The sequence below is a fragment of the Lactuca virosa genome, chromosome 8 (genome assembly GCF_052849685.1).
Source record: "Lactuca virosa cultivar CGN04683 chromosome 8, Lactuca_virosa_CGN04683_v6, whole genome shotgun sequence".
Classification (NCBI taxonomy): domain Eukaryota; kingdom Viridiplantae; phylum Streptophyta; class Magnoliopsida; order Asterales; family Asteraceae; genus Lactuca; species Lactuca virosa.
Genome location: NC_136433.1, coordinates 44,238,775 through 44,260,822, shown reverse-complemented (window position 1 = coordinate 44,260,822; position 22,048 = coordinate 44,238,775). Strand labels below are relative to the sequence as shown.

At 39.8% G+C, this 22,048-nt stretch overlaps 1 non-coding gene across 1 annotated transcript; it reads right to left on the bottom strand.

Moving 5' to 3' along the window:
- Positions 1-936: 936 nt before the first annotated feature.
- LOC145135243 (small nucleolar RNA R71) lies at positions 937-1,043 on the bottom strand. Its single transcript, XR_013719705.1, has one exon. It is a non-coding gene; the product is annotated as a small nucleolar RNA R71 (small nucleolar RNA).
- Positions 1,044-22,048: the final 21,005 nt, after the last annotated feature.

Genomic DNA, 22,048 nt, shown 5'->3' with positions numbered 1-22,048 from the left:
TAAACCTGTAAAAAGTTATTTTTTTTCAGCTAAGGATTTTGTTTCAGTACTAGATTCACGGCGTGAACCTTTAGCTCACAACTTGAGTCTAGTCTATTTCTCGTTTTTTTTCGTTTTTCTTTTCTGTTAGTTTTTCTGCGACAACACGAGGTGGTAACCTTTACCACGTGGTGGTGGCCAGTCTGTAGGAAGTTTTTATTTAGTTTTTGTTCAGTTTTACGTTTTTATTTTGTTTATTTTGCAGGAGTTCATGACCAGAGGTTCCAACACATATTTGGTACCACCACTTGAAGATCCAGAGTCGGCCCTTCACAAAAAGAAGGATAAGAACGTGAAAGAAGATCAAACACCAAAGAAGACACCCTTACAAGAATTCAAGTCAGTGTTCTCAAAGAAGTCAGGGAAGAAAACGGGAGAATCAAGTTCATCTTCAAAGGACAAGAGCAAGATAGAAAGTTTAAATCCAATTCCTAATCCAAACGAATCTGAATACGAATCCGAGGCCGAGTTTGGACTATATACGAGCGAACCCAAAGACGAACCAAGAAATGAGATGGCAAACATTGAATAGATGTCAATGAGAGCTTACAAGAAGCGTATTCGAGAAGATGTTGGTCCGAGATTAGTACAACCCGCGATTCCTGCCACTGCCACATTCGATTTGAAGGGACACATCCTTACTGCACTTAAGGATATTCCGTTTTATGGAAAGGATCATGAGGATGCTTTCAAACATCTAGATGAGGTCAATGACATTGCAGACTATTTCAATGTCCCAAATGTTAATAGATATACTGTCTTGCTAAGGATGCTACCAGTTACTTTCAAGGGAGCTGCAAAAGATTGGTTGAAAGCACTTCCACCTGGTACAATCACCACTTGGGATCAAATGAGTGAGCAGTTTTAGACCAATTTTGCCCACCATCCAAGATAGCTAAACTCAAGAAGGCAATAGCCAACTTTGAGCAACAACCGAGGGAGTCACTATATGAGGCATGGGAGCGTTACAAAGGATTATTAAGGAATTGTCCTCAACATGACCTTAATATTCAACAAGAGATGTCTATTTTCTATGATGGGGTCAATGTTATGACTAGGCAACTCCTTGATTCGCAAGGTCCTCTCACTAAGAAGAATCCTAATCAGATCAAGGTGTTGATTGAAGAGTTCGCAAAGCATTCTCGTGAGTACCATAACCAAAGACACGATGGAGTAAAAAGTAGTGGAGGTACACATTCTGAAGAGATGGCTGCTATGATGGAAATGCTCAATAATATGGATAGGAGGTTGACACAAATGGACCAATCAATTCATGCGATTAGAGTTGGTTGTGAGAAATGCAATGGTCCACACTTGACTAGAGATTGCCATTTGGATGAATATGGAAACAAGAAGGCTCAAGTATGTTACTCGAGTGGGGACAAGTATGATGAAGATTAGAGAAAACCAAAGAAAGAGTGGCTGCCATACGATGAGTACAAGAAGCAGAAGGAGGAGAAATACAGATAGACTGGCCGAGGTTTCTACCAAAAGGAGCAACCACCAGCTGAGAAGAAAGCTGATTTGGAGACCATGTTAGTTCGTTTCATGGAAGCTTCCGAGAAAAGACATGCTGATACCGATACAGTGATAAAGAAGCATCAAACTATGATGAAAAATCATCACGCAATGATGATTGACCAACAAACATCATTAAGGAATCAGCAAGCCTCCATCCACAACCTTGAAGCTCAACTTGGTCAACTTACTACTTTGGTGAATGACAGATTGTCCCCCCAATTTCCCGAAAAGAATACTCATTCCCATGTAATGATGATTGATACTGAAGAAGAGGTTGTCACACCCCAAAACCGGAACGGCGGAAATGTTCTGGGGCGGAGGACGTCATGTACAGTATCACAACAATGCATAATAGTAAACAAGCAACAACATCATCCATTGCATTAATAATATAATTTAATACAAGTGTGTTCTGTTTATAGTTTATAAGACACCAAAAATGAATAATCAAAATAAGGACGAGTCTTGAAAGCTCCGTCTTCTCAAAAACCTGGTCATCGGTACCTGTCTACTGGTGACCTGAGAATACATGTTATTTTGAAAGCATAGATCAGCATTAAAGCTGGTGAGTTCATAAGTATTTTAGTGTCATTGCTTGTATGAAAGTGTTTGTAAATGTTTGTAGGTGTTTGTAGTAAATGTTTGTAAGTGTTTGTATCTCCTAGAAAATCCTATATTTTCTACTAAAAAGTGGCCTTCTACCAAGGCCTGAATGTTCTATATGTTGTTTGTTTGTAAAAGTGTGTAATTTTCCTAAAGACAGACTATCATTACCAACAATATAGTTTACATTACCGTTTATGTGAGAAGATCACAAGTTGAATGTAATGGGAAAATAATAATGATGTACTTGTAGTATTTGTATATAACTACTACCGTTGTACTAACTACCTTAAAACAATTGTTTTAATTAAGGTAAAATGTGATATAGTTGTAACCATGCTTGATCGACTAGTTAAAACACGACGCTCGAAGACATCGAAATGGTATGACATTAGTCACCCGTAGACCTGCAGGTCCCACTGTAGCTAGCAGCAAGGTTTAGGATAGTCAATCCCGTATAGATATATACACCAATTCACGCTCTCCCTCCAGGAGACTCTGGTTACAAAACGTGACACAGCAGTAGATTGCCATGCCATGAAATAGTGGCTCACATTAATGTTATAGTATTCTAGTGTTTGTATAGTATGTTCTAGTGTGTTGTATGTTCTCTCTGTTCTAGTGTATTGTATGTTCTCTTGTATAGTGTAGTGTATGTTCTCTTTGTTTCTCATCATAGTATGTTCTCTTTGTTTCTCATCATAGTATGTTCTTTTTGTTTCTCATAATAGTACGTTTGTATTGACTCATGAATGAACTGACTCTTGTATGTTTCATTGTACTAGAAATAGTGAGTAGTGAACCTCTAAACTATACCTATTATAGTTTACTAGTAATGTTGTTTGAACGACTGAGTATGTTTGTACACCTTTGCTACCCAAAGGTGCTGAACTGATGTAGGAACTTTTATATCTATACACATATACATAATGTATAACTAAGATTCAAACGACACTCGGACAAACAACCAGATACCCTAAGTCCACAACCAAACAAGGAACAGGAAATAAAGTGAGTTATCAGTCCTAAGTCCTTTCAACCTTACTTATATAACTATATACATATAGACATGATTTTGACAATATATAATTTTAAGAGAGTTTAATAGAAATTTTAACATATAAAGAGTTTTAACCATTTAAATGGTAACAGATGACTTGATGTCCGTTTACAAAATGTTTTGAAGAGTTTGTTTGATGAAACAGTTTGAAGTATAAGAAAATCCACTTGTGTTGTTAGTTATTAATCACATGTGATTGATATAATAACTATAATAGTTCTACTTGTATTCCCCCCCCCCCCCATAAAAGCATTTAAAATCATTTAAAAGATAAGTTAAGGGGTATGAACTCACCTGTAGTGAGTGATACGAATGAAAGATTGATTTAGGATGCTAAGTGTCAAGTGAAGCCTCGAGCACAAACGAATCCTATTAAGCATATAATGACACATATATGGATATAATTAGTGTATATACAACTAATCATTCAAGGAAACCACCTTAGGGATTAGGAAACACTTGGATTGAAGTGTTTTAATCGCAAAGGATTGCATCTAAGGGGTTTACGGCCACACAATGGAGTTTACGGCCATTGTGTTTACGGTCTTAGGGGTTTATGGCCATTGTGTTCACGACCAAGGGTGTTTACGGCCCTTGTGTTCACGGCCAAAGAAGATCTTGAGGAGGTTTTACGGCCAAGGGAGATGCTCATGGCCGTAAACTCTTATTGATCTTGGGAAATGGTTGTTTTCAAGGGTGTATGTTAATTGATTATATAGGATAACTAGTATATGGAAGGATACTTACGTTTTGAAGCTTGAAGGGGGTGTTCACGATCCAGGAACTAGTAGGTGTTCTTGGTGTTCTTGGTGTAAGTGGTGAAGATTTGAAGATCTACCCAAAAGAGATGAAATCATGGATGAAATCATAGGGTTTCACTAGATTAAGCAAGGTACCAACTAACAAATGGAAGAAACACTTACATAATTGAAGATCAAGATGAAAACCCTTGATGATAGTTGAGAGAGAATGGAGTTTCTTGAGTTGGAAGTGTGAGAAGTGGTGAAAAATGAAGGAATATCATGTATATGTGAGGAGTTTACGGCCAGCCAAGAGTTTACGGCCGTAATCTCTAGTTTACGGTCGTAAACTCCAAGACTTGGAGTTTTCCGGCTCGAATGTTGCACCATGAACTCTAGCAGATACTTCCTAACACCAAATCCTTGAATGTACTAGGCTCAGAACACTCAAACAGACGCTTAACAATGCTAAAAGATAGCAGAAATAAGTCTGACTGTGATTGAATTGAATTACTGTACAAGATAGAAATTTCGGGTTGTCACATCATCCCCCCGTTAGAGAGAATTTCGTCCCGAAATTAGAGTTTAAGCAATTAAGCAATTACAAATAACTAAGCGAAAAGATGAGTATATTTCTGTTTCATTTGATCCTCGCGCTCCCAAGTGAATTCAGGTCCTCGTTTGGCATTCCAGCGAACCTTCACTATCGGGATATGGCTTTGCTTCGTTTGCTTGACCTCTCGGACCATGATCTATACTAGTTCTTCCTTGAAGTTGAGGCTCTCGTTGATCTCGATCTCGTCGAGTGGGATTACAAGAGTCTCGTCGGACAGGCACTTTTTCAAGTTCGAGACGTGGAAGGTAGAATGTACGTTACTAAGTTCGCGAGGTAATTTGAGTTTGTAAGCTATTGGGCCAATTCTAGCGATAATCTAGAAAGGCCCTACATATCTTGGATTCAGCTTTCCACGCTTTCCGAAGCATATCAAGCCCTTCCAGGGTGAGACTTTCAATAGAACGCGGTCTCCATCTTGGAATTCCAAAGGTTTCCTTCTCTTGTCTGCATAGCTTTTTTGACGGTCTCTAGAGGCTTTCAATCGTTCACGAATTTGAACGATCTTCTCTGTCGTTTCCCGAATGATTTCCGGACCTGTGAGAGTGCTGTCAGGAACTCGTCCTTTAGCCAACTGAGTGTCACCCACCTCAGCGCAGCACATAGGGGATCTACACTTACGGCCATAGAGGGCTTCAAATGGAGCAGCCTTTATGCTCGTGTGATAACTATTGTTGTAGGAGAACTCGACAAGGGGTAGATGAGTATCCCATGCCTTCCCAAAGTCTATCACACAGGCTCGCAACATATCTTCCAAAGTTTGGATAGTCCTCTCACTTTGTCCGTCGGTTTGCGGATGGTAGGTTGTACTCATGTCCAGCCTAGTCCCAAGGGAAATTTGTAGCGACTGCCAGAATCTCAAAGTGAATCTACTATCTCTATCAGAGATAATGGATATGGGAACACCATGCAGTCGTACGATCTCCCTAATGTATGTTCTAGTGAATTTCTCCATCTTGTCAGTTTCTTTGATAGGCAGGAAGTGTGCGCACTTTGTTAACCTGTCTACGATCACCTATATGGTATCGAGACCACCCGTTGTCTTGGGCAACTTGGTTATGAAGTCCATTGTGATCCGCTCCCACTTCCATTCAGGTATCTCTGGTTGCTGAAGTAAACCTGATGGTTTCCGGTATTCGACCTTAACCTTGGCGCAAGTAAGGCATTTACTCACAAAAGTAGCAATCTCTGCTTTCATGTTAGGCCACCAGTATAGTTTTTTAAGATCCAGATACATTTTATCTGAACCTGGGTGGACGAAATATCGAGTGTTGTGCACTTCGGTCATGACCAAGTCTCTGAAACCACCGTGTTTCGGTGTCCAGATCCGATCCATGAGATATAAGGCTCCGCCACCCTTGACTTCTAAGTTCTTATCCATCCCTCTTAGGGATTCACCCGCCACATTTTCAGGTTTCAAGGCTTTTAGCTGAGCCTCCTTAATTTGTGTGGACAGATGTGAATGGATAGTCATATTCAATGATTTGACTCTACGACCAGAGTATTCTTTCCGACTTAGGGCGTCAGCTACTACGTTGGCTTTACCCGGATGATAACGAATTTCGCATTCGTAGTCACTGAGTAGCTCGACCCACCGTCGTTGTCTCATGTTGAGCTCCTTCTGGTCGAATATATGTTGTAGGCTTTTGTGGTCTGTAAAGATAGTGCTTTTTGTACCATACAGGTAGTGTCTCCAGATCTTCAGAGCAAACACTACTGCTCCTAACTCCAGATCATGAGTGGTATTGTTGACCTCGTGTGTCTTTAGCTGTCTTGAGGCATAGGCGATAACCTTACCTCGTTGCATCAGAACACAGCCGAGCCCTTAGTTGGATGCATCACAATAAACCACGAAGTCTTCTATCCCTTCTGGGAGGGATAGTATCGGTGCGGTGCATAAGGCTCGTTTTAGTGTTTGAAACGCCTTCTCTTGTTTCTCTTCCCATTCAAAGGCCACGCCCTTCTCGGTCAATGTTGTAAGCGGTTTCGCAATCCGAGAGAAGTTTTGAATGAATCTACGATAGTAGCCAGCGAGGCCTAGAAATTGACGAATTTATGTAGGCGTCTTTGGTGCTGACCAGTTCTCAATGGCTTTGATTTTGGAAGGGTCCACATGAATTCCCTCTTCACTAACAACGTAACCCAAGAACTCGACTCTTCGAATCCAAAACTCGCATTTAGAGAACTTCGCGTAGAGCTTCTCTGATCGCACTATTTCTAAGACCTGACGTAGATGTTGACTATGCTCCTCCTTACTAAGAGAGTAGATAAGTATGTCATCGATGAATATAATGACGAACTGATCCAAGTAAGGATGGCACACCCTATTCATTAAGTCCATGAATACTGCAGGCGCATTGGTCAATCCGAACGGCATCACTACAAACTCGTAGTATCCATAACGAGTTTGGAAGGCTGTCTTCGGAACATCCTCACCTAAAACTCGTAACTTGTGATATCCGGATCTCAGATCTATCTTTGAAAAGAAGTTCGCCCCTTGCGGTTGATCGAACAGATCATCTATGCGAGGCAGAGGGTAACGATTCTTGACTGTAAGTTTGTTTAGCTCTCTGTAGTCGATGAACATACGGAACGATCCGTCTTTCTTCTTGACGAACAAAACTGGTGCTCCCCAGGGTGAGAAGCTTGGTCTAATAAAGTCCTTGCTGAGCAATTCGTTAAGTTGACCGGATAGTTCCTGCATCTCAGCTGGTGCTAGACGATAGGTCGATTTGGCTGTAGCTCCTGGAACTAAGTCGATTCTGAACTCGACTTGACGCTGTGGTGGTAATCCTGGTAGTTCTTCTGGAAAGATGTCGGGAAAATCGCGTACCACCGGGATGTTCTTTATGTCCTTCGTCTCTTGACTCACATCGACAACATGAGCAAGGAATGTGAAACATTCCTTTCGTAAGTACTTCTGGGCTTGAATACTCAAGATGATGCGAAAGTTCATGCCGGGTTTGTCGCCGTAGATAATTAGAGTTTCGCTAGACGGTAGATTAAGGCGAATGGCCTTCTCGTAACACATGATGCCGGCACGATGTAGACTCAACCAATCCATGCCGATGATGACGTCGAAACTTTTAATGGAGACCGGCATGAGGTCGATTGGAAATGAATGACTATCTAGAGTTAGAGCACATCCTATGTATATACTGCTAGTGCTCTCTGTCTTTCCGTTAGCCATTTCTACAGTGAATGGTTCTTTAAGTACACGTGGTTGTTGTTTAAGTAAGCGAGCAAATTTCTGATTTACAAAGCTCCTCTCAGCTCCACTATCAAACAGTATGCATGCATATGAGTTATTGATGAGAAACGTACCAGTGACCACTGTAGGGTCGGCAACCGCTTCCTCATGGCCTATAGCCAAAACTCTTGCCACTCCGCCGGCATTCCCTACTTTAGGGCAGTTCCTTTTGTAGTGGCCCACCTCGCCACATCCATAGCAAGCCTGGCCCACACCAACGCCGAGTACTTGGTTGATTGGCCTTGCCGGAGATTTGCAAAAACGGGCAGTGTTCCCTTTCTTGTTGAAATTAGCGCACTGCATTTCCCGGCATGGTCCAGTGTGGTGGAAGCTGTATTTGTTGCACTTAGGCAAGCTTCCCGCATACTGCTTCATCGGTGCAGTAGCAGTAGGGGTTATCGCAGCATGAACGGCTACGACCTGCTGCTTTTTGGCTGCGTTCTGCACAACGTTCTTCTTCTTGTTTTCCCAGAACTTCCGCTTGTTGTCAGCGGATTTGGCTGGTTCTGAGATGGCTAGGGTTGTTGTTGTTGACGGGGTGCGGACTCCATGGTAAATGAGCCGTTGTGCCAGACGTTTGGCACTGTCGAAGGTAGTGGGGTTTGAAGTTAAGACATTCCCCTGAAATGGAGGCACCAGCCCCCATATATACCTCTCTATCTTCTTTCCCTTAGTAGGGACCATTCTCGGACATAATGCCACCAGATCGCTGAATCTGGCAGTATAGGCCACTATGTCGGACCCCTTCATGGTTAGGCTCCACAGTTCCTGTTCAAGTTTCTGAACTTTGCCCCTCGGGCAGTATTCCTCGATCATGAGCTCTTTAAGAGCTTCCCAGCCCATGGCATTTGCCACTATCAGAGTTAGTGACTTGACATGGCTATTCCACCACGTCAGGGATCGGTATGCGAAGGTGCAAGCAGCAAACTTAACTTTGCTTCCTTCCGGACAGGAACAGATCTCAAAGATCGGTTCCCTCTTCTCGAACCATTGCGAGAGGGCAATGATTCCGCCAGTCCCATTGAAGGACCTGGGCTTTCAGTTGGTGAAGTCCTTGTACGAGCACTCCCTAGAGCGCACAAGAGCATCACCTTGAGTGGAATGAACAGTTGTCCCACTCCCGCTAGTTCCACTAGCACTGAACTGAGCTAGGGCTGCCGTAACAGCCGCATTCATCGCAGCTTGGATTGCTGCTGGGTTGTATTGTGGAGGAGGTGGTGGTGGTGGTGGTGTTATCGGAGGGTTGCGTCTCGTCCCTCTTCGCGGAGGCATTAGTTTACAAAGATGAAAATGATAGTAAGAATCAATTGTAAGTATAACGAGAGTGGTCCATGGACTAACTTTCCATAGCCCAACAAAACAAATGAGAGTATGATTGATATAGAGACCTACCAGTAGAAGTTTGAAAACATTTGGATATGGATTTCCCACCAGATTAGATGACTGTCAATAATATTGGCATTAATGATGTAACAAGTTTGGGAAAAATGACCTAAAAGTAGGTCTTACATCAAACCAAAATGAGAAAATTTTGACAGTACAAGACCTTACAAGACTAACAAGTTCAAAGTCTTATCATAGACAGGAAACTAAAACTAGAGCTTTTACATAGACCTAAGTTATATCCAAAAGAGAAAGTTGAGTAGGCTCTATCTGCGACGAGAACCACTAGAATGAGTCCTTGATTCTGCCAGACGGCGCTCCATGTCCCTCATGCGCCTTTCAGACGTTGCCTGACGAGCTCGAAGTTCCCTGACTTCGGCTTGGGTTGCAGTAAGTTCTCTCTACAGGGCCGCATTGTGACTCTGAGTCCTTACATGAGCAGACTCCAGATGGCGAATGCGTACGGTATTGACTCCCACATCTGATGGGTTTTATATATAAGAACAATCCTATGTGCTCATGCAAACCCTAATGCTTGGATCTAGGTTTCTCTATTGAACATGCTTTGAATCCAAGTCTTTCAAACCCTAATCTAGCATACAAAATATCAAAATAATGAATAACATCAGATCTAGATGTTTACCTCTTCAACAATAGCTTGAATCTTCTTTTCTTGAGCTTAGAATCACAATTGTAATTCCTCTAATGGATCACAAACACCACACAAGAAAGAAGGCAATTATGAGAGAGGAGAGATGATGCTAAAATCGGCCCTAGGGTTTCTCTTCAAGAAGTGGTAGCCGAAAATCACATGCATGGGTCTTTATTTATAGTGTAGGCTCCTAGGGTTTCAATCTAAACCCTAATGGACAGCTTAGCCACCAAGCAGCCCAAGGAACCTTCTGGAATAGGGCCTTGGACGAAATATGATGATCCTTTCATCATATTTTCGTTCCCCCTCTTGTCCATTAGGTTTCCCAGCCCAAAATCCAACTATCACACTTTTGACAGTTTATACCCCTTTATTTAATTAATCTCTTTTAGTCATCAAATTAATTCCTATTTAATTTATGACTAATACTAATTAAATAAATATGATTTCTCCTTTAATATATTATTCTTATAATATATTAATAAACCATAATATCCTCTCTCTCTCATATCAAATTACCTTGTCAAGTTGCTGTGGTGAAGGCAACCCAAAAGGACCATGCATAACCGGGTCAAGTACATACCAAATATAGTTACGGGCTTAGACACTAATCCAACAGTCTCCCACTTGGATAAGTCTAGTAACTATATCTCACATATGACTTCAGAATCCGATTAGCAATCGTAGCTCTTATACGCTTCTGTCAACTCTGATCAAAATCCTGTCCTTTAGATAAGGGATCGTAAAATCCTATGTTCTAGATATCATGCTGACAATACTTATTGTCCAGCATTTTGTTTCTCGATCTCTGATTTGTTCGACATAGAATTCAGTTGAACACATCAACCTTATCCTGACCGGGCCCGGCACATAAGTCAAACCAAATCATCGAGTGGCCAAGATATCGCTTTTATACTCTTAGAATAAAAGGAACAGATAAACTTCGACTTATATGCTTTTATTATCTGCTAGCTAAGTTACACACAATAATACGTTTTATAACATCAAGTTACTGATGCGTTTTCGTATTATCAATATATAATCAACTAGCAAACAATAACCATATCTCTAGGTCTTAAGATTATATGATATTATCATCTTGCAATCATTTGTGATAACTTTCATAAAGTGATACTAGCAAGTGCGGGTTTATTCCAATGCTCAAAACATATTTCATAAGCACTCATAAACTTGTAGCAAACCTTTGCAATGTCAAAAACCTTTTAGACAATCTACAAACAAATTTATGACAATCTTCCTTCATATCTACTTCCAACATATGAGTGATTGTGGACAGTTCGAATAATCTTATTATTCAGGAAGTCAAAACATGCAAAATTGAAAGAATAGATAAATAATCAACATAAGATAGTAACTTTCTTATAAATAACACACCTTTATTTAATCATCAAATGTTGAAAACAAAATTATCCATTACAAGTTTCCTACCTATCTAATCTAAACTAATATCGTCCTTTAGTCCAACGCTCCTAGCGTGCTTCAAATGCTTGACCCTACTCAGTCCCTTCGTAAGGGGATCTGCTGGGTTATCTTCTGACGATACCCTCTTCATAACGAGGAGTCCCTCTTCTACCCGATGTCTAATAAAATGGTATTTCCTGTCGATATGTCGAGATCTGCCATGATCCCTTGGTTCCTTGGTCAAGGCAACCGCTCCTTCATTATCACAGAAAATTTCCATGGGCTCCTTTATGGATGGCACAACTCCAAGGTCTCCTATGAAGTTCTTCAACCATATAGCCTCCTTTGACGCCTCGCTTGCCGCAATGTACTCTGATTCGCACGTTGAATCGGCTACGGTCTCTTGCTTAGAACTTTTCCAAGTCACTGCTCCTCCATTCAGGGTAAAGACCTAGCCTGATTGCGATCGGTAATTGTCCCGATCCGTCTGAAAACTAGCGTCACTGTACCCTCGTACCCTTAAGTTATCACTCCCACCAAGGACTAGAAACCATTCCTTGGTCCTTCGTAGGTACTTAAGAATATTCTTGACAACAATCCAATGCGCTCTACCAGGGTTCCCTTGATATCTGCTGAGCATGCTCAAAGCGAAGGCCACATCAGGGCGAGTACAAGTCATAGCGTACATAATCGAGCCAACTGCGGAAGCGTAAGGTACTCGGCTCATATCAGCTATCTCTGCCTCTGTACTTGGGCTCTGAGTCTTACTCAGTTTGGTATTGCACTGGATTGGTAACTCCCCTTTCTTGGAATTTTCCATACTAAAACATTTTAGTACCTTTTCCAAGTATGTATCCTGACTGAGTCCTATCAGTCTCTTACTTCTGTCTCTCACTATCCTTATTCCCAGAATATATGCAGCCTCTCCGAGGTCCTTCATAGTGAAACACTTCCCAAGCCAGGATTTGACCTCCTGCAAGGTTGGGATGTCGTTTCCTATGAGTAGTATGTCATCAACATACAATACGAGGAAGCTCACTATACTCCCACTGGCCTTGACATACACACATGACTCATCTTCGTTTCGCAGAAAGCGAAACTCTTTGATCTTCTCGTCAAAACAAAGATTCCATCTGCGAGATGCTTGCTTTAATCCATAAATGGATTTCTCAAGCTTGCACACTCTATTTGGATGCTTCGCATTGACAAAACCCTCTGGCTGATTCATGTAAACATCCTCAGCCAACTTCCCATTTAGAAAAGCGGTTTTTACGTCCATCTGCCAGATATCATAATCATGAAACGCAGCTATTGCGAGCATTACCCTAATAGACTTTATTTTAGCAACTGGTGAGAAGGTCTTATCATAGTCAACTCCAGGAGTTTGAGTAAAGCCCTTCGCGACCAATCGCGCTTTATAAGTGTGCACTTTCCCATCCATGTCTGTCTTCTTCTTGAAGATCCACTTGCACCTGACCGTCTTACGACCTGGTACATTATCAACCAAATTCCAAACTTGGTTGTCATACATGGACTGAATCTCGCTGTCCATTACCTCTTTCCATTTATCAGACTCTGGGCATGCCATGGCTTCCTTGTAGCTGTTAGGTTCGTCCAGATTTACTAGTGTACTATCACTAATAAATGTATCCCCGTCAGTAGTAATATGGAAACCATAAAACTGGGGTGGAACAATAACTCTACTTGAACGTCTAAGAGGTAAGGACTGGTCAATTGGTTCAACAGGAATTTCCTCCTCAGGTTGAACGCCAGTGTCAGAGGTTCCTTCATCTCCTAACTCTTGAAGCTCTTCAAGGTCAATCTGACTCCCACTGTCTCCTTGGCTTATGAGTTCTCTTTCTCTAAAAACCCCTCTCTTAGCAACAAAGACAACATTGTCACTTGGTCTATAGAAGAGATAGCCAAAAGACTTCCGTGGATAGCCGATGAAATAACACTTCTCACTGTGAGGTTCTAGCTTGTCGTGAGTCTCTCGTCTTACGAAAGCTTCACAACCCCAAACCTTGATATGTGCTAACGAGGGAGCTTTCCCTGTCCACATCTCGTGAGGTGTTTTGGCAACCTTCTTGGTGGGAACTAAGTTAAGGATATGGGCGGCAGTCTCTAAGGCATACCCCCAGAATGAGATTGATAACGAAGCACGACTCATCATAGAGCGAACCATGTCCAACAAGGTTTGATTTCGTCTCTCAGCCACACCATTCAATTGTGGCGTTCTAGGAGGAGTCAATTGTGAAACTATTCCACACTCTTTTAGATAGTCGTGAAACTCAAGACTTCGGTACCCTCCCCCTCGATCTGATCGAAGCATCTTGATTTTTCTGCCCAGCTGATTCTCCACTTCATTCTTAAACTCTTTGAATTTCTCAAAGGTTTCTGACTTTTGCTTGATCAAGTAGATATATCTATATCTGCTATAATCGTCAGTAAAAGTCACGTAGAAGCGACAAGCGTCCCTTGTGGTGGATCTAAAGGGTCCACATACATCTGTATGTATGAGATCCAATACACCCTCACCCCTTTCACATGTGCCAGTAAAGGGTGACTTGGTCATCTTCCCAAATAAACAAGACTCACACACGTCATCGTCCCTAAGGTCGAATGACTCCAAGACTCCATCCTTTTGGAGTTGGGCTATGCGTTTCTTGTTAACATGGCCAAGGCGATAATGCCACAAGCATGCTTTGTCCAAACTTGTGGACGAATCCATATTCAAAACATCATTTCCTAAATTATCAATAACTAACACAGATTCATAAATCCCATTACAAGGTAATGCATTGAAATAAAAAACACCATTCAAATAAGCATTAATAGAACCATTACTATTATCAAAAGAATATCTGAAACCTTGTCTAAACAATCCATGAAAAGAAATGATGTTTCTTGCCATATCTGGCGAATAGCAACAATTATTTAAATCTAGCCCTAACCCATTACTCAATACTAAGGAATAAACTCCGATCTTGGTTACTGATGAAGACTTCTTGTTTCCCATGATCAAGTTTATCATTCCATGCTCCACTTCCCTACTTTTTCTTAGCCCCTGCAAGTCAGAACAAATGTGGTAACCACATCCAGTATCAAGGACCCATGAAGTAGCAAGTGATGAGTTATTAGATCTATTAAATACATACCTGCAAAGGTGGGCTTTATCTTCCCATCCTTAATATCCTGCAGATATTTAGGGCAGCTTCGTTTCCAGTGGCCCTTCTGGTGGCAATAGAAGCACTCTGCTTCCTTAGGGTCAGAAGAGGGCTTAACAGAACCTGCTTTGGTCCCACTAGAAGAGGAACCATCTTGGGTCTTACCCTTATGGTGGCTCTTAGAAGGAGCCATCCTCTTCTTACCCTTTCCTTGGCCAATTGCCAACATAGGAGCAGCTACAGTAGAGGATGATGCAATAGATTTGTCCTTGAGGTTGCTCTCAGCTGTCCTCATGAGCCCTTGTAGTTTACTCAGGGTGACCTCTTCTTTATTCATGTGATAGGTCATTCTGACTTGGTTGTAGCAGGAAGGCAAGGAGTGGAGGATAATGTCGATAGCCAAATCCTCATCAAACTTAACATTAAGTTTGAGAAGACGATCAACATACCTTTGCATTCTTTGCAAGTGAGATGTTAGGGATTCTCCACTCCCCATCCTAGCGGTGATCATGTTGGTGATGATCTCATAGCGCTCTTGCCTTGCGCTCTGGTGGTACCTGTCCAGCAAATCTTGATGCATCTCATATGGATACATGTCCTCATAGGACTTTTGGAGTTCGAGGTTCATGGTGGCCAACGTGATGCAATGAACTTTCGTTGCATCACGCTCGTGGGCCTCAAAGGCGGCCATCTCTTCAGGAGTAGCTTCTTCTGGGTTGATCTTTTCTAGCTTCTCGTCGAGGACATATTCTTTGTCCTCGTAGCGAGTTATCATGCGAATGTATCTCATCCACTCATTGAAGTTCGAGCCATCAAATGTCACCTTTTGACATAGGTTCATCAACGAGAATGACCCAGAAGTGTTGTTGTTTGCGTTTGCGTTAGACATCTGAAATAGAAAGAACAAAGTTTGATTAGAAATGAATCCCCAATTAAACACCCAAATGAGAAATTAGGGTTAGGATCCAACAACATTATTTACAACTTAGAAAAGGGATGCCGTAATCTAAAAGTAAATAATTTGAAGGTAAGTGAATGACGATTCACTAATTTTCTCCATGAAAAACGAAAAGAGATTAAGTTTTAAATGCATTTGAAAATTCCTAGATTTCTTTTTGAGATTCATTGAACATTTCAATGCAATGTTTAAATCTCGATATGCACTTGAAATTCGCGACTGGGATGCCGAGGATCGCAAACAAGTTTGTGAATAACCATGCGAATCAACATGGTGCACTCAATGTCTTCATCACCTAATCAATGTGCTGGTTAGCCACGCACGCTCCATTGATCTATGACAAAACATCGAGCCACCCTTTGTCACCAATGTCAATCCCAAATTAGTGTGCCGGTTAGCCACGCACGCTCCACTAACGTTTGACAGGGGTACAAAGTGTAATTCCATGGAATAACATCATTTTCACATTTTACCCTAAAGTAACTAAGATTGGGAATTTATAAAACAATGTAGTTACTTTAATATTTCCATTATACTTATAATGAGGAATTAAGCGCCCTATCCTATCCGTTCGGCTAACGACCCTCCACCAGTCAAGCAAGCGGTAGGTGTGAGTGTACACCCATTAAGCGCCATTTTATAGGCAGCAACCTTATACCCACCTTATAGACTGGCTTCGTGAATGAGGCCTACTAGCGATAAGACTAGCTTATTCTTATACATATATATTAATTAATCTTGTAATAATATAATAGTATAGGGTTGAATTTTAAACTTGTAAAATTCTAAGGGTTTGAAATTTAAATCATTCAAAATTAAAACTTTTAATCACAAAATTTAAATTTCAAAACTTGAGGACAAGTTTTGAACTTTTCAAAACACAATGGATCAAATAACAAATAATATAAATCAAACAATTAATTTAGTGATTATCTATATTTGACCTAATTCAATTTCTTGCAAGATAAGTTACCCAATTAATTCAAATAATCAATTTTAATCAAATAAGGAAATTATTTTCTAATCAATTGGTAATTATCTTGTGTTTTGGCAAGGATAATCTTTCAATAACAATAAAATTCGGATTTTATCTTCAAAAACGATTTAGGAAATTATCCCATGACAAAACAACAACAAAATCCCGAAAATCTTTCTGTCAGACGTCGAAACTCGTCGAGTCCACTTTGGAACTCGTCGAGTTCTAGCAACTCGTCGAGTTCCTCATGGAAACCCGTCGAGTTCATCAAACAGATTGCACAAAAAAACGATTTTCAACAAGTAAAAGGTTAAAGCATCACATACAACTGAAACCAACCTGGCTTTGATACCACTGATGGGTTTTATACATAAGAACAATCCTATGTGCTCATGCAAACCCTAATGCTTGGATCTAGGTTTCTCTATTGAACATGCTTTGAATCCAAGTCTTGCAAACCCTAATCTAGCATACAAAATATCAAAATAATGAATAACATCAGATCTAGATGTTTACCTCTTCAACAATAGCTTGAATCTTCTTTTCTTGAGCTTAGAATCACAATTGTAATTCCTCTAATGGATCACAAACACCACACAAGCAAGAAGGCAATTATGAGAGAGGAGAGATGATGCTAAAATTGGCCCTAGGGTTTCTCTTCAAGAAGTGGTAGCCGAAAATCACATGCAGGGGTCTTTATTTATAGTGTAGGCTCCTAGGGTTTCAATCTAAACCCTAATGGACAGCTTAGCCACCAAGCAGCCCAATGAACCTTCTGGAATAGGGCCTTGGACGAAATATGATGATCCTTTCATCATATTTTCGTTCCCCCTCTTTTCCATTAGGTTTCCCAGCCCAAAATCCAACTATCACACTTTTGACAGTTTATACCCCTTTATTTAATTAATCTCTTTTAGTCATCAAATTAATTCCTATTTAATTTATGACTAATACTAATTAAATAAATATGATTTCTCCTTTAATATATTATTCTTATAATATATTAATAAACCATAATATCATCTCTCTCATATCAAATTACCTTGTCAAGTTGTTGTGGTGAAGGCAACCCAAAAGGACCATGCATAACCGGGTCAAGTACATACCAAATATAGTTACGGGCTTAGACACTAATCCAACAGCATCGGCATCAACCTCCATGATTCGGTTGATGGCCGCCCTACCCTGCTCATCAGTACGAGCAACCCTGCGGGCCAGAATAGGCAGGACTCTGTCCGCTGAGCCTCCCTCGCTCAGGTTATAGAAGCTTCGATCTCCGTTGTACGGTAAGGGTTGACCCTGTTCGTGATTCCATCTGTTCAATTTTGTTGCCCACAGAGGTGTGGGGCCTTGAAATGTTGGACAAGGGTTAGGATTTGGGATTTGAGCCACTGGGGGTAGGTTATTGACTTCGGGTTCGGAGTCAGAATTCTCTGAAAAGTTCTCTGCGAAGTCATCATCCAAAGGGATTGGATGATTTTCTTCTGGCTCTGCATCTAGCCATCCTTCGTTACCTTGGTTGGGAAAGTACGGGTCGCCAGGGAGATGGAATCCAGCCATGCTATCTACGCGAGAATAAGGATAAAAGAAATAATTAATAGACGTACTAATTAAGATAATTATAAGATGATCCTTACCAGTTACTCCAACATTTTCTTAGTGCATACCAGTCATCTGTAACCAAAACAGGATAGACCTTCGAATAAGTGATCTTAACTCTAAGTCCACAACCAAACAAGGAACAGGAAGTAAAGCAAAGATCACAGATTCTAAGTCTATGACACTTTAGTCACATATAACCTTAGCGTATCCACTCAGCAACTATTGACATACTAATAAAGACCTTTTTAGTTTGAACATAAGTAATTATAGTAACACAAAATACTCCTATAGTATTTTAGGTTTATGTTCTGTTCTACTGTTTTCATTGTAGTAATGTTGGTAAGTTTTTAGACTTGCTGCAACACCACAATCATTCCTAGGCACATGCTAATCACTTCTCGGAAAGATATAGTTGATCAGGCTATATCATTCCCAGATCTGATTATATGTCCCCAAGCCTACTTGTGTTGTCCAACAATCGCAATACTTTTGTGCTGTCCTAGTGACACTGATTTTAGTATGACTGCTGGTACGTGTACTTTGGTTAAATATTTTATTATTTAAAAGTATAACTCTTGGTCAGAGTATTTTAATCCAGTTGTGTTTATAGTTGTATATCTTTTATGGGTTGATATACTCAATTCACTATAAACAGAGCTCTGATACCAATCTGTCACACCCCAAAACCGTAACGGCGGAAACGTTCTGGGGAGGAGGACATCATGTACAGTATAAAAAAAATGCATAATAGTAAACAAGCAACAACACCATCCATTGCATTAATAATATAATTTAACACAAGTGTGTTCTGTGTATAGTTTATAAGACACCAAAAATGAATAATCAAAATAAGGACGAGTCTTGAAAGCTCCGTCTTCTCAAAAACCTGGTCATCGGTACCTGTCTACTGGTGACCTGAGAATACAAGTTATTTTGAAAGCATAGATCAACATTAAAGTTGTGAGTTCATAAGTATTTTAGTGTCATTGCTTGTATGAAAGTGTTTGTAAATGTTTGATGTAAATGTTTGTAGGTGTTTGTAGTAAATGTTTGTAAGTGTTTGTATCTCCTAGAAAATCCTATATTTTCTACTAAAAAGTAGCCTTCTACCAAGGCCCGAATGTTCTGTATGTTGTTTGTTTGTAAAAGTGTGTAATTTTTCCAAAGACAGACTATCATTACCAAAAATATAGTTTACATTACCGTTTATGTGAGAAGATCACAATTTGAATGTAATGGGAAAATAATAATGATGTACTTGTAGTATTTGTATATAACTACTATCGTTGTACGAACTACCTTAAAACAATTGTTTTAATTAAGGTAAAATGTGATATAGTTGTAACCATGCTTGAACGACTAGTTAAAACACGACGCTCGAAGACATCGAAATGGTATGACATTAGTCACCTGTAGACCTGCAGGTCCCACTGTAGCTAGTGGCAAGGTGTAGAATAGTCAATCACGTATAGATCTATACACCAATTCACGCTCTCCCTCCAGGAGACTCTGGTTACAAAACGTGACACAGCAGTAGATTGCCATGCCATGAAGTAGTGGCTCACATTAATGTTATAGTATTCTAGTATGTTTCATTGTACTAGAAATAGTGAGTAGTGAACCTCTAAACTATACCTATTATAGTTTACTAGTAATGTTGTTTGAACGACTGAGTATGTTTGTACACCTTTGCTACCCAAAGGTGTTGAACTGATGTAGGAACTTTTATATCTATACACATATACATAATGTATAACTAAGATTCAAACGACACTCGGACAAACGACCAGATACCCTAAGTCCACAACTAAACAAGGAACAGGAAATAAAGTGAGTTATCAGTCCTAAGTCCTTTCAACCTTACTTATATAACTATATACATATAGACATGATTTTGACAATATATAAGTTTAAGAGAGTTTAATAGAAATTTTAACATATAAAAGAGTTTTAACCATTTGAATGGTAACAGATGACTTGATGTCAGTTTATAAAATGTTTTGAAGAGTTTGTTTGATGATACAGTTTGAAGTATAAGAAAATCCACTTGTGTTGTTAGTTATTAATCACATGTGATTGGTATAATAACTATAATAGTTCTACTTGTATTCCCCCCCCCCCCATAAAAGCATTTAAAATCATTTAAAAGATAAGTTAAGGGGTATGAAATCACCTGTAGTGAGTGATACGAATGAAAGATCGCTTTAGGATGTTAAGTGTCAAGTGAAGCCTCGAGCACAAAGAATCCTATTAAGCATATAATGACGCATATATAGATATAATTGTTGGGTTATGAGCATTCTAACACTCCTAAGTGTACATGCAACCCTAAATACCTTGGATCTATGTTTTCTCTATTATACATACAATTATGAACATCCAAGGTATTATCCTAATCTAGCATACAAAATAATAAATATAACAAGATAGAATACATACCTCTTTGATGTAGAATGTCTTCATGAAGCTTGAGTGCCTAGTGCCCCAAGTGTGACACCTCAAATGGTTCACACAACAACAAATGCACTTGGAATAACTTGAGAGAAACTTGAACACTCCTTGAAATCGTCTAGCCCTCACACTCACACATTAGTGCACGATTTCTTGAGCCATGGGATTCTTTTATATGGTGGCTATTAGGGTTACACCATGTAACTCATAACTTTGCCCATTTCTTATGCTCCATGGATTTTAACCTCCATGGAGTATCCATGGGTCACCCCATGGACTTAGTCCAACATAAGGAATCTTGGATCACAAGCCCACATATATAAGAATGAATGATTTACACAATCAACCCATATATTTAATTAGTCTCCTTTTGATCACTTACTTAATTCCAAATTAATTCTTGATCAATACTAATTAAATAACCTTATTAATATATTAGAACTTATAATATATTAACCAACCTTAAGTGTTATTTCTCTCATTATAGTCTATCCAAATGCATGATGCCATGCAACCGAAATGGACCATGCCGGGTCGGGTCAAGTCTTACCAATTATAGTTATGGACTTAGACATTAATCCAATAGTCTCCCACTTGGATAAGTCTAAAACTATTATTGCGTATGACTTCAGGAACCGATCAGCAATCGTAGCTCTCAAAAGCTTCTGTCGAACTCTGACCTTGTCGATGAACTCTGACCTTTGTCAATGACTTGTCCATTAGATAAGGGATCATATATTCCTCCATTCTAGATATCATATGGACTGAGACGTGGATTATCAATCATTCTCTATGTCCATTTGTTGTTTCCCGATTTCCGATTCATGATGACTGACTGATTGAACAAATCAAATCAGTCCTGGCTTGGCCAAGCACTCACATGTATCATCTTTAAATCATCGAGGGGCCCACAGATATCGCTTTTATCCCGAAGGTAAAAGGAATGGATAAACTTCGACTCATATGGCTTGTTCTACTACTTGTTGAATCATACACAAAGGCACATTTTATAACATCGAGTTACCAATGCGTTTTCGTGCAATCAATGTAAAACCAACTCATAATAACAACTCATATCTCTAGGTTTGAAGAATATAAGATATTATCGTCTCATGATCACTCGTGATAAAATCCATGAAGTGATTCAAATGAGCGCGGGTTGAATCCAATACTCAGAACTTATGAGCACTCATGAGTGTTGTAGCACCACTGTCCACCAACTTGGACCTCTACAAACCAACCCATGACAGTCTTGATTCATATCTACTTCCAACATATGACCGACTGTGGATGGTTTGAATAACTTAATCATTGAGGAAGAGCGACTTAGTTATTCTGGAAGTCAAGACATGCAAAGTGAAACACAAGAATAAATGAATCAAATATGGTATCAAACCCTATGAATATAAATAAACACTTTTATTTATCACCATACTGATTACTCATTATTCATTGTTTCGGTTTTATCAACTTTATACTTGAATTTAAAACAATAGTTGTCCCATGCTCCAAGCATGTACACTATGTTTTCTAAACACTAGTCATGCCATACACCAAGTATGCATACTATGTTTGTCTATGATCTTTACTTTGTAAAATAGATCAATTGAA